Below are 5,274 nucleotides of genomic sequence, written 5' to 3' on the forward strand. Positions count from 1 at the left end.
TTAGACTTTAGAGCAGCAAAATGTATTGGGAGTTGGAATACAGCTATGCCCGCATTCCCTTTTCTCTTCCCCACCATTATGGGAGAGGATCGGATTCAAGATATGGTGTATATTAACAAATTCAAAAAATCCAGACTTAGGCCTTGGGGTCTCTTTTTTAACCAGCTGCATGGATAATTTATTCTCAAAAATGCCCTCATGAATTGGAATATTGACGAAGTAAAATCTCTGCCCTATATATATATATATAATATATGGTATATTTAAGAGTGACTCACCATCACATGCATTATTTTTGGGTATTGACATGGCTTCAGACTCCTACATCCAACTCATTCTCTTCCTTCTTTTTTTCTGTAATTATTCCATAAAAACTAGCACTTCCAGTAATCCAGGCAGTGAAACGGAATATGAAAAATGGCTCAGCTGGAATGTCCGAAATTACCGAAGTAAGCAGGCTCTCTGGCAAGCAGATCAATCCCTCATTAACTCACCTGGTGCTGGAGGAGGGGTTCTTGATGATAAGCTGAGGATTGCGGGGATGAGCAGAGTGAGAATAAATGTTAGTCAAGATGGAAGTGGCGATTTCAGGACTATTAGAGAAGCCCTTAACAGCATTCCTTTACGCAACACTAGGAGAATCATTCTGGTGATCAAATCAGGCATTTACAGGTATATGTATATATTAAATTCAAGTTGCAGTCTATACATTATTACTATTTATAATGAAGTTTAATTTTCCAGGGAAAAGATTGTCATCCCTAGAACAATGCCCTTCATTACATTTCTAGGGGATGCAAATAACCAACCAACTATAACTGGGAATGGCACCGCATCAGGTTCTGGCAAAGATGGGATGCATTTGAAGACATTTCAAAGTGCAACTGTTGCTGTGGATGCAAATTATTTTGTGGCCATCAACATGAAGTTTGAGGTAAACCTCAAGGATTGTTAAGTACGCCATAGTAATTATAGAAGTAAAGATAGATTAGCAGAAATTTTTTGGCACATTCCTTTTGAAAAGTCGGTCTCACATTGCTAAATCTTATTCTTTAATTTCAGTTTGCAATTTTCTATTTTGCTGGCAGTTCATATGAAATAGAAATGCTTATAGCTCATAAAGGACATCTATTACTGTTGTCCTTATTATTTTTTATGAAATTGAATCTAATTTGTTGGCTGCTTTAAAAACAAGGTAGACATAAAGATTCCATTGCTGCATGAAACATTCCAAAATTCCAAGATCAGGAATGCTGTCTCTTGTAGGGTGAAAAACCGTGTTCACGTGGTTCAAAAATAAATGAAGAAAACTCATTGCTTTCAGTTTTGTCCTGAAGTTTTGAATTGAAGATTCCATGCCACAATAAGACCGGATGCATTTAAAAAATGTGTACAACAGTAAAACAAAGAGTTTCGTTACTGATATTTTTATATATAAATGATTGAAACTTTAAGATTGATAAATTTTTTAGTAAATAACGTATATAAAATTTCAAGTGATGATTAATTTCAGTAAGTTCTAATGTTCTTCCGAAGTAAAATGGAGGGAGTACAGAAAAATAATAAATAAAGGAGAAAACTCAATCAATGGTTTCAAATGCTTGTCAATTGACTAAAGAAAATAAAAATTTTGCCCAATTTTGCTTGATGCAGAACACAGTCCTACATAAGATTGGATCCAAAAGGGGACAAGCCGTGGCAGTGCGCATATCAGGGACCAAGGCTGCATTTTATAACTGCAGTTTTTATGGGGATCAAGACACTCTTTACGATCACAAGGGTCTCCACTACTTCAATAATTGCTTTATCCAAGGCTCTGTTGATTTCATTTTCGGCTATGGCCGGTCTCTTTACGAGGTAGGTCAGTAAGTTATACTTAATGTGCTGGGCTTCAATTGGGCCTGTTTGCCAAGGACATTAGGTCCATCTGATTATTACATGGCTATGTAATTCGGAAGCAGGACAAGACAATTGGATAAAACTCCAAATTGGGCCTGGTAACACTTGCTTTATGTTCATATGCAGAACTGCTATTTGAATGGGAAGTGGCCTCTCTCACAGCTCAAAAGCGGTCCAATGCGTCATTGGCCAGTGGGTTTTCCTTCAAAGATTGTGTGGTCACGGGCAGTGCCACTGGCCTGGTTTACCTTGGTAGAGCATGGGGTGATTATTCAAGGGTTGTGTTCTCGTTCACGTTCATGGACAAGGTTGTTCGTCCTCAAGGGTGGAGTGATTGGGGCGACCAAAAACGTGATGCGTGAGTAGATTTAATGCTATTAAATATGCCAAATATTACACAATATGTAAACTTATATTTAGTTCAGCGAGCACCGAGTTTAGATTATGTTATAAACACTAGTTGAAGTCAGTGACAGTACTGAAATTTTGTATTGTGCTTGCAGTAGAGTGTACTACGGAGAATACAAGTGCAGTGGACCAGGAGCCAACTTCACAGGAAGAGTGCCATGGGCGCGAATTCTGACGGATGAAGAGGCTGAGCCTTTTGCAGGAACTTACTATGTTGAAGGAGACACTTGGTTCATCACTCCTTCGTGACAAATTGTGCTAGCTATAAATTGCTTGAAATTAAACCATGTATTAATATTTAATACACCTTGTTTTGGTGAAGGATCAAACGAGGTCCCAAAATCCTGAGATGGCCTCTATATATTTCTACAATCTATTCATTAATATCATAATATCAACTGTGTACGTTATTGTTATAATAATATATATTTATATGAAACAACTTAAAAATTAATGGTGAATATCATGGAAACCTGAACGAGGCAGAAGATTGTTTACTGTTGATTTCAGACATTGTTATAATCATATATATTTGTCTGAAGTGCATAGTGTTGTTGATCCGTTGCATTAATGCTTAACAGAGATAAAATTCATTTAAGTTTTAACCAATTAAGATCTTCATATATATCTCAACATGACGAGCATTAATTAATTAATAGAGAAATTTCCCTTATTACACTTTCTCTAAATCATATTGTATATTTATTTGCTATGTATATCTTGGATTTATTTTTCCTCAGCCCTAAAGTTTACAATATGTGACTGAATTTAACTTTTTTCATATTAAGACTTAAGAGGAATGGAATTTGGCAATTAAAGCCTCCTATAAGATGACGATGGCAAATTTTCTAAGAATATATCCCAAAACATTATAGAAAGTTATTCACAATATAAATAAAACTTTCTTGAGATTTTCTTATGCCTCTCTTTACTTTGTTCAAATTCTTCATTAGTAACGATAAATCAAAACGTTTAAATCGCTGGCTCAACATATTCAACAAAGAATTCAGCATCATAAACTTAGGTTAACTTGCCTTCATTTATATTAACAAGTAATTATCTGGAAATAGTCAATCATCAAACATTGATGTTGTGGCGTCTCATAATTACTCATATTGGAATGTCATTCTATATATATCAATGCGATGTTAATGAATGGATGCTGATTAAGGTCCCATGGCGGTTAAGAAAGATCTCCAGTTTCTTTAGGAATTAGATCAAGGTGCTGTGCACTATGCAGCTTCTCGATCCATTTCCCTGAAGATAATTGCTGTGGGCTGATGCTTTAGCTAAACAAGGAACTAGTGAATCCTTATCCAGTATGATATATATTGGCTTGAACTAATGCTTTAGCTAGGCAAGGAGTTGGATCAAGGCAGTGCTTTCTCTAGTTGTGACCCTTTTTGGGTAGTGTGCTAGCAGTAGTCTTTGTTTAGGTTTTCCCTTTTCCTTTTTACACGATGTTCGCCATTAAAACCACATGCCTTAAACGAGCGAACAATACCATATCTTCATGTATCCTATTATCCTAGTGCTGAAACAATATTAAGTTTTTTAATGTTCAAGAATCAAATCCTTGTTATATATTAACGCATAGCGCATAATGTTCAAGAGCATAAACTTTTCTTTAACGAAAATAATACAGGAGGAGAAATCAAATACGGAAAAAAGACCTATAAGGGCAGATATGGATGCTGATTAGGATCAACATCAAGTTAAAATAGTTTTTATGCAAATATGCATATGTATGTGCTTGCGCGCGCAATTGATGAAAAATATGGTATATATATAGTGGCAAAAAGAAAAAGCAAAAAAATTAAACATCGTACGGTTTTCAAGGCCATATGAAACAGTCAGCTATTTGCCAAGGGTGGGCATCCTCCTCCTTGCTCGCGCTCTTCCAAATGCAACCATGGTACCCTTGTTTTCCCACATCATGCTTGGTGTTATAATCAATTTCCTTCGCTACCTTGTTCGACAAAAGATCATGATTTTGGCATCTGATCATTAGTGCTTCCAGTAACAAAACTAAAGACGCCATGCTTTTCGAATTGCCTTGAAAGGAATATTCAACCATTATCATTTTTAAGCTTCTCAGCCTTCCTAATATAAACCTTCATCTGCTTAACTACTCTTTTGAATTTGTCAATGATTTTATTGCAAGCAAATCAAATTTTACTCCAAAAACGCAAAGGCTGTGAATCAAATAAGTTGGTGGGAAGAAGAAATGGGTTGGTTCAGCTATTTACTGTTCAATATTCGATCTAAATTGCTAAATAAAGTTACTTTCATAAACAAATAGTAAGTTTGGGCGTGATTATGTTCATGCAATTCGTGCCATAGAAGTCATTTGAGGAATTTTGATTAAGTAATTTACATTAGTCAATGAGCGTTGGACAACTTCATCTTCATATCCTAACGAGAAAAAGAGAGTGCGAAAGAAATTTATAGTTGAATACTGGTGGAATTAGGGACGATCCTACAATCTGATCCATCAACGTAACTGGTTGGCCAACACACATGGGTCCCACATAAGCTGTTGGCCCCATATCACACCCATTGATTTGTAAAATCATATCATTATGAGCGTATAGTTTTCGTTTGATTGACATCCTTATTAAATCATGACAATGACGCAAAACTAGAAATTAGAATGTGTTGGTATCCTCTCGTGATTAGTGGACCATCTGTATTATCATGAAAAAGAGTGAATATTATTCACAATATCTCATGCGGATGAGCAATAATTAAATTATATGGATAATTTAATAAAAATATAATATTTGTTAAGTTAAATGATTGATTATCCTAAAAATTTAAATTATAGTAATATGGTTCCTTTTTTAACCTTCTCCCTCGCGTGCAAGCTTAATGAATAAACCATATGTTTGCAAGTGAATTCAAGTGTAAAAAAAATGTAAGCCAAATCAAGAATAGAATAACAATGCATATTTATCTAAAGGTTTG

The 5,274-nt window shown here is 35.2% G+C and overlaps 1 pseudogene across 1 annotated transcript; it reads left to right on the top strand.

The window, feature by feature from the left end:
- The first annotated feature begins 281 nt into the window (after positions 1 to 281).
- On the top strand, positions 282 to 2,804 carry LOC111306022 (putative pectinesterase 63; annotated as a pseudogene). Its single transcript, XR_016331406.1, has 5 exons — positions 282 to 672; positions 745 to 934; positions 1,654 to 1,857; positions 2,026 to 2,257; positions 2,403 to 2,804. The product of XR_016331406.1 is annotated as a putative pectinesterase 63 (transcript).
- Positions 2,805 to 5,274: the final 2,470 nt, after the last annotated feature.

The sequence above is a fragment of the Durio zibethinus genome, chromosome 21 (assembly GCF_047325235.1).
Source record: "Durio zibethinus cultivar Kanyao isolate XHJ-2024 chromosome 21, ASM4732523v1, whole genome shotgun sequence".
Lineage (NCBI taxonomy): Eukaryota > Viridiplantae > Streptophyta > Magnoliopsida > Malvales > Malvaceae > Durio > Durio zibethinus.